Here is a 13,619-nt window from a genome sequence, read left to right as displayed (position 1 = left end):
TTCTGGGAAGTATCTCACTTCCCCGTGAACACCTAGACTTGGTCAAAGGTCGCCGGTTCGAATCCCTTTCGCAGAGCTTTGCCTCCCAAATCGACTAAAAGAGAGGGGCTAGATTGGAAACGGAATGGTATGACGTCACCTGAACGCTGTACAAAGAACGGTTGCGTCATAGGTTTCATATAAATTCACGCGCGTATATTATCCGGTACCGTTTTCTTCAAATGGAGTTAGAGCGACGGTGAAGGCGACATTTCTGCCAGACGAGCTTGTAAAACAAGTATTCTGCTCTGATATGTTCGGCGCCTGATGCCGAAGAGAACGACAACTATGTTCAACGCGCGTGACGGTCAGGAAAGAAAACGACGACGAAGCTCGCTCCGACGCTCGTGCGTGTACTGACACAAGTCTCACGACTGATCGCCGAACGTTGCATTGACTGTTGACGGCGTAGCGCCCTGTTCAAGGCCTTCTACAACAAGTGGTGGGAGTGGTGACAACAATCCCCTCAACCTGGAGCTTCGCAGCCGAGCGTTGCCTACCACTTCCGCGATGCCTGAAACCGCCAGCCAACCGCTTCCTTCCTTCATCCTCCATCACATCGTTCTTCGCCACGGGGCTCCCAAAGAATTGCTGAGTGACAGAGGTCCCGCCTTCCTTTCTGAAGTTGTCGAAGCTGTTCTTAGAGAATGCAGAATCGTTCACCGCGCCACCTCCGCGTTCCATCCGCAAACAAATAGAATGGTTGAGCGTTTTAACCGCACCATGGGCGACATGCTGGCAATGTATGTCGCTTCCGACTACTCCAACTGGGACCGCGTTCTTCAATTCGTCACATTCGCCTATAACTCTGCCACTCAAGTAACCACCGGATTCTCGCCATACTTCCTCCTGTACGGTCGTGAGCCCTCTTGTACCATGGACATCATTCTCCCTTACCGACCGGATTCTTCCGAATTCACGACTGTTTCACAAGCTGCAACTTATGCTGAAGAATGACGCCGCCAGCTTGCCTGCTCTTTCACTTCTCACGCCCAGCAACTGCAGAAAACCACCCGCGTAATACTGCGCATTAAAGCACCTATGCTGCGTAATTCAAGTGTCCATTGAAACATTGACCGCTTGTCATTTTCTGGAGTGTTTCTTTTATTTTTTGTTATTTCAATGGCGCAAAGTGTGTGTGTGTGGGGGGGGGGGGCAGCGATATTTAGCGTAGGCGGGTTGAGGTGGGGGGTCACTGTGTGGAGGGTTTCGTATCAGCCATTAGGCCACTCGGCAGTGTGTCATCAGACCAGGCAGATGCGCAAGTATACTAATTCAGTGGCGACGAATAGGTGCACAGGATCTTTTACTCATTTTCGATCGAGCTCAGTTTCAGTGGTTTGTCGCGCCAGAGGAAGAAAGGCGCTAGAAAATCGTGTAGTTCAGGTAACCACCTATTATAAGGTTTGCTTTTGTTTATTTATGAATGTTGAGAAGCCTGACAGTTTTATAATTGATATTTCGACGGAGAAAAAATATATAGAGCGCACAATGTTTTGCAGGAAAGTCCTTTATACTTCCTACTTGCTTGTCAGAGCGAGAACTCCTGTCGCATGCAAGTCGTTGCAGGATATGAGCGGATGTGTGCAGTGCTGCTCACCGTCTCTAAAAGAAAATGAGAGAGAGAGAACAAGCAGATATACTGCGACGCAATATGCACTGGGGCACAATGTTTTCAACCGCGTTTCAGTCAGCTGCTTCGTGTACAGTGCTCAGTCACTCCCAACGGCTCAGTCTCTGACCTGCATCACTGTTATGCTTTTTTTTTATTATTTAAGTTTTTTCTTTACATTTTAATTCGTTTTGTCTAGCGCAAAAAGAAAAAAAAAAAGAGGCACATCGCATATATCAGGTTTCTTTGAAACATACTTGTACGCGGAACGTATCGAGGAAATGCATGTAATTGAGAGGTTTAGCAGTCCGCGCTTAAGTTGATATTGCGGTGCAAGACACAGGCGAGCCAGCCTTGAGTAAGTTGAGTTACGCTTCCGGCAATGGCTTCACAATAACAGTGTTTGTATAATTGATCGATGATTTGTGAATCGCTCCAGTTTACCACATGTAATTCAATACAAGTTGTGAGCGTGCAGTGAGGCGCGCACAAGTCAACCCAGTTCGCAGGCAGGAAAACGAGATTCCGTAACCGTGCTAACTGCAAGAAACTCTTGATTATCAATCACTTTGGAGACAAAAAAAAAAATGGTGTTATATTTTGTTTTTAATTAATCCGGTTTTCCTTGAATTTGACGCCGCAGTGGAAGTAGCCGAATAAAGCCAAAAAAGGAAGACAATGCGTATCTTACGCAAGAAAAACAGCAGCTGAGTCTCTAAGTCCTGAAAAGACCATTCGGACTTTGAAAGAGAGAAATTAGGCCTACCTAACTCTCACCGTCCTCAGCACGACGGGGAATCCGCGTGGCTGAGTGTGGCATTGTGCCATCACTGGGACTCCCCGTCGTCCAGAGTCGTCACCCTTCGGAGGAGGGCAGGAGAGACGAGGCAGCTGCTGTCCAAACACTGCCACCACCGGCGTCCCACCGCTGCGTCGTCGTCGTCGTCGTCATCGGCCACCTGACGCGCGTTGCGTGTGCAGGCGTGCGCGCGGCCCGGTTCGGGTTCATTGTCTGGGCGCTGGGCCATGCATGCGTACGCGGGGCGGACGCATTGTTGTCCCCGAGCCACCGCTGCCGCCACGTAAGCCCCAGCCGTCATGTGGCCCTGTGCTGTACGGTGCTGGCCGCTGGTCTGCTCCCTCCTCCTCTCCCGTCGGCAGTGCGCATGCGACGACGAATGGGATCGGGAGCAACGGTGCGTGAATCCGACCGCCTAAGCGGGAATGCCACGTCGGCGTGGTGCGGACACCACACCATGAGGCAGTCGCTTAGAAATTGCACGGTCTCTGCGGACGAAGAAAGCCGTTTGTCCCCCCCCCCCCCCCCCCCCCCCCCCCCCCCCCCCCTCCTCTTGTTCTTTCTTTTATTTTGTGCTTGGCGGTGTGTTTGTGTACGTGCGTGTGCATATGTGGGGGCGGGTGAGGACAGTTCTTGTGGTGCGGGGCTTGAATTGACGTGCGTTGGACAACCGATTGCGGTCTACCACAGGGAGCTACTGTAATTTCGAAAGGGACTTGGCACACTATGTAGGTATAGGCGGGGAAACGAAGAGACCCAGACCTTGTTCGGACACGATCTAAGCACCTGGTTGATATGCAAGCTCCTCAGGGGCAAAATATAACGTGATGATTACAGATGTATCCCAGTGCCACGTTATGTATATGATACATATGCGGAGTCAGAATAGGTAAAATCTCCCTGGAGGAAGAAACAAGCTGGGGAAATGAAACGGGAAGCAGGATGAAAGGTAGTTGTCGAGAACCCGTGTACCAGCCTGACCGTAGATAACGAATCGGGTTAGTAAAACAGGCCTTTTTCCTCCTTCACTTATCCTAATCTTTCTCCCAACGAAGCCTGACGATTCACTAATTACAGAATACAATATAATTCACTTACACAATGTATAACTCTGTTACAGAACTGCCTGCTTCCTGTTCATCATCATCGTCATCGGCCAGGGTGCGGTCTCTTACCTTATTATCCGGATCCAATCGTTCTTTTGTCTCCACTGCTGGCCGCGTCTTCTCGAAGCTTTCTCTTCCTCTGAGTCCTTGCCCTCGGGTTCTTTTTGCTGGTTCTTCTCCGGCGTTTTTATAGACTCCTTGCGAAGGAGAAAAAAAAAAACAAAACTGTACCGGCTGTTTACCAGAACCCGCCGTAACTCTGCTTCCGAACGTCCAAACGAAACCAGGTCAGGTCGCATCACACTTTTCCATAGGTGGCACCTTTTCCACGCGGTCAAGCGCTGAGGACGACTCGAGGACGCGCACATGATTTTTTCTCGGAGTCCCGAGAAACTGAAATTTTTAGGCTGTGCTCGATCCATGCCAGGGAACGGGCTGCAGATAGCGTGCCATCACATAACAACCCCCGTGTCTTTTAAGCCATCCCAGATTGCGTATCCGATGTTGCTCAAAGACGATTTCTTGGTGTGCGTGGAAAAAAGGCGTGCTCGGAAAGCGATACAGAGGCAGAATAATTGTGAAGACAGGCTCTTGTAAAATAGTCAAAAATGGAGACGTAAGGAAGAGCGTCGTTCAACAAAGCAATCCAGGGCTGCACACGAATAACCGGTATTTAATAGAACGTGATGACCATAACTAGCAGGTATAAAAAGTGTAAGGTTTTCATACAGAAAAAAAAAAGAAACAAAATAGTTTGCGAAACAAAAAAATTATCCAACTTTACAAGTGGAATACATTGGAATTTTGTTCTTACTTTCTTTTTATTCCTCTAAATGGGCAAGTATCGATGTCTGTTATTTATTTCTACTGCTACCACTACCTGAAATGCTCCGAATCACAGCCCCGAGTAATCTGAATGCCAGACACCGTACCGTGCTTACCTTCCCAACCAAGCAGAAGCAAAACTCGAGCACTTCCACGCTGCATTGACCTGCCTCTTTCAATTTCACTGCACGCAATACACACTCGTTTTTCCTTGCTATCTCTAAGCTGCCCGTAGGCACTATATGCCTCCATAGTTCCATGGTGGATATGGCTGTTCTAGATTCTGCCTCGTTCTTGCTTCCGCCCCACGCGTGCGCACTCTGACTGAATCATCCCATCACAAATTTGGCTCTCGAGCTTTTTTTTTTATTTTTATTATTATTATTTTTCTTTTACTTACCGTGGCTTTGCACTTGGTAGTTGCCGTGCGGATAGTCTCACTCGTATACGGCACATGCCGCCCCCATTCAATGCATTTCTCCACGGCTACTATGCCACGCGTCTCTCTCGCGAACAATGCGGCTGCCATTGCGCGTTTGACATCGACACGGTGAGCACGGAAGAGATAGGGTAGAGGTGGAGGGAGAACAACGATCGAAAGAGGAACACGGTGCCTCGTCCGCCGTCGGCATGTCATACACTCACTCACATACGAACTTACTACGTGCGCACGTCCGCAGCGGAAGAGAATCGCGTGCCCCGCCACCGATGTCGGGACCTTCGTGGCCGGAAGGGAACTCCGCCGTGCAGAACCACAGCCGCGTTGGCGCCCGGTTTTGAGAGACAGTCGACCCCCGCCCCTGCCCGCGGGTTCATCGTGCTTCACCACAGGGACTCGGGGGGCGTTACGTCATGTTAAACAGGCGAGCAAGGCAGTGTGGAAACCCAAGGGAAGAAAGCGCAGGAAGAGAAAGGGAAACAGAGTTAATCAGCAGGCGTGCGTTTTCCCATCTTTGTGTGCTATACGCCTTCCACTTTTAAATATTTTCTCCGCCACGATTGTGGGTCTGGTTTCACTTTTTGCATTTTAGGACAATGTCCCGGAGCCGCTCAGTTTTCAGGGGAGGAAATCTAAAGTGAAAACTGGCGGAATGCGGCTTTAGCAAGGGTCAACACGCAGCTTACTAAATCTGCGCTGCTTAAAAAAAAAAAAAAACAAGAAATGTAAAATTTGAAATATATCCGTATAATTCTTCAGCTTGCACTGTTGTCCTTCGAGGCTTGCATGTCTGAGTCATTTCAGTAGCGATGAAGAGGCTGCGTGGATTCTATAACTCCTCCGTGTCAGTTCTGGCACTGCGACGTGCATAACAGTCTGACGTTGAGTATGCTGCGTTGTTTGCACTTGCAACTATGTTAATATGCAGATTTCTGCGTGTTTATTGCTATATTTACTTTCGGCATGTTACATCTGTTTCATCTTCTTAGTCCACTGCGACGCAGTTCAACGCGATGCACATGACGATCCTGCTTGTTGCGAAGGGTCTCTCTTGAGGTTTGAGCGAGGAGTCCTTCACCCAGTCATTCCCGGCCTCATCCAGGGATTCATGGTTATACTTGAGCGACTTTCATGGTCTCTTTAGAGGATGGTCGCGCTGGGAGCACAACAGCGAGGGTTCAGTATTCGGACTCGACGAATACATTTTACTTTTGAATGCATGCCTTTTAATTCGCCTCAGACTTGAAGCTTCCCATCATCATCATCATCACAATCATCATCATCATCATCATCATCATCATCCTGACTATACCCAATGCAGGGCGAAGGCCTCTCCCATATTCCTCCGTTTAACCCGGTTCTGTGCTAGCTGCACCCACTTTCCCTGCGACCTTCTTAACCTCATCCGCCCACCTAACTTTCTGCCGCCCCCTGCTACGCTTTCCTTCCCTTGTAATCCAGTTTGTTACCCTAAGCGACCGTCCATCGGTTATCCTCTCCGCACTACATACCCTTCCCATGCCCATTTCTTCTTCTTGATTTCTACTATAATGTCAGTAACTTGAGTTATTTCTCTGACCCACTCTGCGCGCTTCCTATCTCTCAACGTTACCCCTACCATTTTTCGTTCCATAGCCCTCTGCGTAGTCCTCAACTATATGGGTGGACGAATCTTTTCCTTGAGTTTTATGGTAAGCTAGCCTTCATGATCTGAGAATGCATGGAAGATGCACCTTATCCAGCTTTTATTCCTCAGAATATAAAACAATCAGCTGTGATTCTAACTTGGCCTTTTTGTTGTTCGTGGCACGTCACTAATTCACTGTACAGAGCGGTGACACACGCACACTGTGTACGCCCGGCCAACACTTTCCAATAACTCGCCCCGCGTGTCTCGCTGTGTAGTGCACCCCTGGGGCTGCTCGCAAACATTCGTAAACTCGCCATCGCCGCTTTGCGGCGCGTCGTCCGAGAAAGCTGGCACGGTCCGAGAGAAGCGAGGGGCGAATGCTTCGGGCAAACAGCGCGCTCTCGGCCACCGCTCCGCGGTGATAGTTTGGTAATGAACTGAATCCTCTCGCGCCCGCGGAGGCAGGCGCGTCCAGCCTAATGAAGGGCTTTCGGGTAATGGCGGCGCGTGATTAGGTTTATCTCGCACATACACGGGGGCTCCTTCCCCTTCTTCCCCTCTGTTCCCCTTTCCCTCCTCAGCCAGCGTTCGGGCCGCGACTTTGGGAAGTGAGCGCGCGCCGCTAATACGCCGTTGTGTGTTGTATGGCGGTCTTGTAGTAATGTGTGCTGAGAGAAGGCGTTGGAAGGAAAGGCTGCGTATGTGCTAGGGGGTATAGTGAGGGAAAAGAAAGCGTGTGCGGAGAGCGCAAACCAGTGGGACTCTCATCGGGGTTGGGCATTACCTTCCTTTATTGTTTTCTTCGCTCGTTCATCCCGGAAGAAAGCGGCGATTTAGTTGAGCGCGAAGAATCAATAGACGAAGCGCAACCGCTGAGTGCCGGGCCGAAGCTCGTGTAGCGTTAAACGTGGCAAGCTATTTGTGGTGTGTTGCGCCACTTACGGTGGCAGATTATTTCTGTGGATGGTTCCTGGCAATAGGTTTATTGTTTGCATTTTTTTTTCTTTTTTTTTTTTTTGGGGGGGGGGGAGGGGGGTGTACTGTGAACCGATTAAGACGTAATAAGCGCCGCTATGTCCGCATAAGCCCGAATCATCGCTGATGTTCGAATTTCTAATGTGAAGGAACTTTTGACATGTGCGCGAATGCATGGTTTATTTATTAATTCAATATATACTCCTAAATGCCCTCTTATTAGAGCCATTTCATTGCTTATCCAGAACTGCTGTTAAACTAGCTCTCTCCATAATGAAACATAGGAATGACAAAATTTGTCTTGCTTTTAATCAATATAAGTTTTCTTATCTCAAATTTCACCACTGGCCGTTAACGCATACGTCGTATGTTCATTATGCATTACCTTAATAACACCGTTACCTACATTACATGTTACCTTCACTGAGCGTCACCTTTATTGCACGTTACCTTCAGTGAGCATAAACGTTACATGCATCGCATGTCACCTTAATGGACAAAAGCTGCGCCTTTAAATTCGCCGATAAGCTCACATCCATACAGTTAGACAGGGATGCATGGATGCAAGCTGTTCAACAAGTAGCCTTCACCCTGTCCCCTCAACGTGTTTGTAAACGCATCTGCGATCGTCACTCTGTCCCCCCATCTCCCCTTCAATTTCCCACTGTGGACTCCCCAAGGCGACTGCAGCTTCCTGCGCACGCAAACAGCGCAGCGGATCGAGAAGGGAGCGTGGCCAACAAGCGGGACACGTCCGTTCTATGCAAATCACTGGACCCACCAGTGCACTGATTTGTGAACCCTGCGGCCTGGCGCTTGTCCCCGGTGGATTGGTTGCAGCAGCGCGCCAACCACCCTCTCTCCTTCCCTTTCTAATGGAGCGCAGCTCGTAGAACGACTGGGGACCGCGGGCGGAGGAAAGAGGGAGAGGTTTGAGCGGCGGGATCGCGCACACAGGCCACGCTTGATACGCTAAGCGGCACAGGCATGCCTCTCGCTTTCGTGCTGGCTGCGTGACCGAGCCCAGTTGTAACTCGATAAGACGTAATTAGCGGCCGGGGCCGCCCGAGTCGGAAGACACAGCGCGTGCCTTATAACTCGTCCAGGCGGCCCCAGTGCGAGGATCGGCGGAATAGCAGTGAAGGGGAAGAGGATGGGAGCGAAAGGAACTGAAAGAAAGGGACCGGCAAAGCGAATCGCGCCGAGGCGCCACTGCACGAATGCCGGCGTCTAATGGCCGAACACGTACACTGTCCCGAGGGAACGGTGAGGAATCGGCCACATGCGCCCCCAGCACCGCCACTGCCCCATTCGCTCTCTCCCGTTTCCTTCCTTTCTTTCCCCACACAGCGCCACTCCCCCCCTCTTTTGGCCCTGGTGTTCTCCAGGGCCCGGTCTTCCGGGAAGGTCCTTGCACTTCCGTGCCGCCTGGGGAATGGACGTGGAAATTTTTTTTTTCTTGGCCGAAAAGACGCCGAGGGAAAAAACAAAACAAATAAAGGCTTGAAAACGAGGCTGGGGAAGAGGACAGATTTTCGTCGTGTATGAATTGAACTCTTATCATATCGCCTGCAGCAAGATCCGCGCTTACGCGAACTGAATTCGATGAAAGGTCTGCTTGTTGCAACGCGCGACGCAGTACTTACAAAGAAACCGCGAATGGTTGTTGATGGCCTTCCTTTCACCTCTTCCGGACCGTCCAAGCATTTACCTCGCTCGCTGAAGGCTTTATTTGTGTTTTTATGACATTTTAGTGCACTTCTTTCTAAGCTAGCAGGGTGGATTTGGACATTGTTTTAATGAAGCCTCTATCGAACCTCTCCCTCCCTCCCTCCCTCCCTCCTTCCCTCCCTCCCTCCCTCCCCCTCTCTCTCTCCCTCTCTCTCTCTCTCTCACACACACACACACACACACACACACACACACACACACACACACACACACACACACACACACACACACACATTTATTTGTTGTCGACGTCGACGTTTCGGTCGGAGCTTGACCTTGATGCTCATTAATTAGATCCAAACACACCGATGCCGCATTGCGCTGTTCATTGCATGGCCTTAGAATTGCCTGTAAAAAAGAACCGAAAGCGAAATGAAACGTTGCGCGCATTTCCACTCACTTCGCCTTTGGCCAACTTAGCTACATCAGCTAAGATATTTATTTATTTATTTATTTATTTATTTATTTATTTATTTATTTATTTATTTATTTATTTATTTATTTATTTATTTATTTATTTATTTATTTATTTATTTGTTTTATTCTTATTACCGCTCTCTACCAGCCATAAGTATTGTGCGATAGTGTGGGAGTATTTTGCATTAAACAGATACTGCGGAGAAGACAAAGCTATGCACTGCTTTTAAGTCACACGAGCAAAAGAATGCACCAAATTGCGCATATCTTCGTAGAGATAAACACGACATAGGTGCAGCTAAAGACTAAAGAGAAAACATGTTATTGCACAGAACTTTAAGCGGCAAGAGTTCTTTCGTCAGTGGAGAAGCTACCCTGTCGGCCACTAGCTTCAGACTTCGGCATCAACAAGTTCCGGAAGCAAATCAAGTGCGTCGTCGTCTCTTTCGTCGTCCTCCTCTCCCTCCACGATGCACTGTCGGAGGAAGGCAGCGCTTTGACAGCGCAGGAAGGCCCATTGCGCCGAGTATCGCGCGGCGGCTGCCGGGGCGCGTCCGACCTTTTCCTTTAATTAGGGCACGGCTGGTCGCGGCCCCAAATTTCCCCCGTGGTTTGCGTGCCTGCTCGAGTGGCGGAGGCTTCGTAATACGGTGTACTGCTCGCCACGGTGGTGGCAACCGCCGAAGCTTTGTTGTCCGCTTCCAAGTCCGGAGGCGAAGGGTAGGGTGGAGGATAGAACGGATGCACTTACTCGCCGGGCGACGGCACTGGCAGGGGTCCCTAGCGTGGACACCTTCGCTACTTTCTCTACTCGCGCGCCCTTGTCTTAGGGTGTGGACGTAAAGAACGCGTTCCTAAGGAATTTTCCTCTTGTGAAACTATGGCTTCCACTGCAGGCGCTGTCTGTCGTTTGGGATGCACTGAAAAGCAGCATGGCTGCAGTTGTGAGACCTTCAAAAGAGATTTGGTCAGTGCATGAAAGCAATTAGTTATGAAGAGGAAAGTTGCGGTAACTGCCTAACTCAAGGTAAACGCCCGTACTTCGCCGCGTGGGAAGGGATAAAGCAGATATAACAGTGAAAGGCTGGCGGTAAACTTGGTCCACCAGGGTTTACATCAACGGGCTATGGAGAAGCAAGCTTAGGGAACAAAAACGAGAAGTATGCTTATTTATTGAGTGGATTGAAAAGCTTTATTTTGTCTTGTGTAGACATGGTGGAGCCCTTAGTGCGCGGCCCCATTAGCTATTCTAATGTGACTTGCCTAGTTGATCAACCTTTGCTGCTCGTCCAGGTTCTTGTTAGTCCAGTCCAGTTCAGGCGTTCAGTCGTGTCCGACTCTTCGTGACCCTATGGACCATGTCACGCCACGCTTTCCGGTCTCTCACTATCTTCTTAACATCACATAGCTTCATCTGCAATGCCTCGAGAATGCCATCTAACCATCGCGTTCGCTGCCTACCCCTTCTCCGGCGACCCTCAACCTTTCCCAACATGAAATCTTTCTCCAGCGACTCCTCTCTTCTCATCAGATGACCAAAGTAGCTGAGCTTTAACTTTAGAATTTGACCCTCCAATGAGCAGTCAGGGTTTATGGTCGACAATATCGACTGATTTGATCTTCTGGCAGTCCAAGGAACTCTTAAGAGTCTTCGCCAGCACCACAATTCAAACGCGTCAATTCTTCGGCGGTCAGCCTTTTTCACAGTCCAACTCTCGCATCCATACATCACAACTGGAAAGACCATAGCACGGGTTATACGGATCTTGGTTGGCAGACTAATGTCTCTGCTCTTTACTAGGCGGTCAAGGCTAACCATTGCTCTCTTTCCCAGAAGCAGGCGTCTCCTAATTTCATGGCTGCAGTCTCCTTCCGAGGTAATCTTGGCGCCCAAGAACAGAAAATCTGTCACAGCTTACACTTCTTGTCCATTGATGCTCCAGGACTTGATAGGGCAAGACGCCATGATCTTCGTCTTTTTAATGTTCAGTTTAAGCCCAAACTTCTCACTCTCTTCTTGTACGCGCATCAGAAGTCTCTTGAGTTCCACTTCACTTTCTGCCATTAAAGTGGTATCATCCGCATATCTAAGGTTGTTGATACGTTTTCCAGCAATCTTCACTCCAGCTGAAGACTCGTCCAGACCGGCCTTCCTCATGATGCACTCTGCATATAGGTTAAATAGGCAGGGCGACAGTATGCAGCCTTGCCTCACCCCTTTCTCAATCGGAAACCAATCAGTAAGACCATGCCCAGTTCTGACTGTGGCCTCTTGCCCTTCATAAAGGTTCCTGAGGAGACAGATGAGGTGAATTGAAACTCCCATCTCTTGGAGAGCTTGCCACAATCTGCTGTGATCTACGCAGTCAAACGCTTTCGCATAATCAATAAAGCAGAAGTAAATGGGTTTCTGGAACTCTCTTGCTTTTTCCATGATCCAGCGAAGGTTGGCAATTTGGTCTCTAGTTCCTCTGCCCTTGCGAAACCCAGCTTGCACGTCCGGAAGCTCCCGATCCACATACTGCTGCAGCCTACCTTGCAGGATTTTTAACATCACCTTGCTAGCATGCGAAATAAGCGCGATCATGCGGTAGTTGGAACAATCTTTGGCACTGCCTTTCTTTGGAATGGGGATGTAAACTGACCTCTTCCAATCCTGTGGCCACTGCAGGGTTGTCCAAATCTTTTGACATAATGTATGCAGTGTGTTAACAGCGTCGTGGTTGAGGTTTTGAAGCAACTCGGCTGGAATACCACCAATTCCGCTAGCTTTGTTCTTAGCAAGGCTGGCTAAGGCCCATTCAACTTCACTCTTCAGGATGCCCGGCTCGAGATCAGTAATCACAACCGTCCTATGTTGGGTTTGCACATCCGGGTCCTTCTTGTACAGTTCTTCTGTGTATTCCTGCCACCTCTTCTTTATCTCTGAGGCTTCAGTGAGGTCCTTGCCTCGTTTGTCCTTTATCACGCCCAGCTTAGCACAGAAGCTTCCTTTGATATCTTTGATTGTCGTATACAGAGCTCTTGTGTTCCTTAATTGGCTGTTGTCCTAGTAGAGCGACTCAATTTGGGATGCAAGGGTGGGTGGGGAGATAACGGGATTCCCACGCGGGAGTGATAAAGGTTTGCATGTCTTCCTCAAGAGGGGCGTCACCCTCGGTGCTTGTAGGTATACTGTAGAAGGCGTGCTTGAGCGCGAGGCTGAGGAAGGTGTCACTTTGAAGCTGGCGCCATGTGGAGGCTTCTTCACGGCTTACTTTCTCGTGTAGTTGGGAACTTGTTCTACGCGGTAGCCTGCAGTGTTATAGTGTGTCCGCGTATGCGATTGGGATACTTACCGCCTTGCATGGGTTTAGTGAAGAAGCCATCGGCGGCCTCGTTATGTTTAGCAACGTAGTATATATTTTGCCTCATGCGCGTGGTCAAATAAAACAAGCAGAATTCTTAGCTTTACGTGCAATGGGAAAATTCATTCCAAATCGCCTTCTGCAGCAACTGATAGATACACTGCACCACGAACCCATTCTCAGATGTGTCTGGATGGACCACATGACAAGTCAATATATTACGACTCTTGCACCGTTCCCCACCGGAGAAAGTCGTTACAATAAATTGGCTGTTATGTTTATTGCGAAAAAATTGCTTACAACTCCATAAAGAGGCGGACCCGTCAAAGTCAACGTGATGCTTTAATAATAATAATAATAATAATAATAATAATAATAATAATAATAATAATAATAATAATAATAATAATAATAATAATAATAATAATAATAATAATAATGATAATAATAATAATAATAATAATAATAATAATAATAATAATAATAATAATAATAATAATAATAATAATAATAATAATAATAATGTTTATTGCACAAAATTCGCTTACAATTTTACAAAGAGTGGGCCCATCAAAGACAATGTGAGGCCTAAATAATGACAATAATAATAATGCGTCAATGTGTACCTGGAAAGGCGGTTGAAAGGTGCAACCGCTCAGGTGTTCGCCATCCTGGTGCCGCGAAGTGGGGTCAAAGCTT

General features: G+C 48.6%; 1 protein-coding gene across 1 annotated transcript in view; it reads left to right on the top strand.

Moving 5' to 3' along the window:
* The window catches only part of LOC146207616 (calcium-activated chloride channel regulator 2-like), a 451,425-nt gene that overhangs the window by 70,355 nt on the left and 367,451 nt on the right, over positions 1–13,619 (top strand). The gene's annotated exons all lie outside the window — the stretch shown is intronic.

Source organism: Amblyomma maculatum, chromosome 1, assembly GCF_055883805.1.
Source record: "Amblyomma maculatum isolate TAMU_Amacu chromosome 1, ASM5588380v1, whole genome shotgun sequence".
In the NCBI taxonomy this organism is placed as follows: domain Eukaryota; kingdom Metazoa; phylum Arthropoda; class Arachnida; order Ixodida; family Ixodidae; genus Amblyomma; species Amblyomma maculatum.
This window is presented reverse-complemented; position numbering and strand designations above follow the sequence as displayed.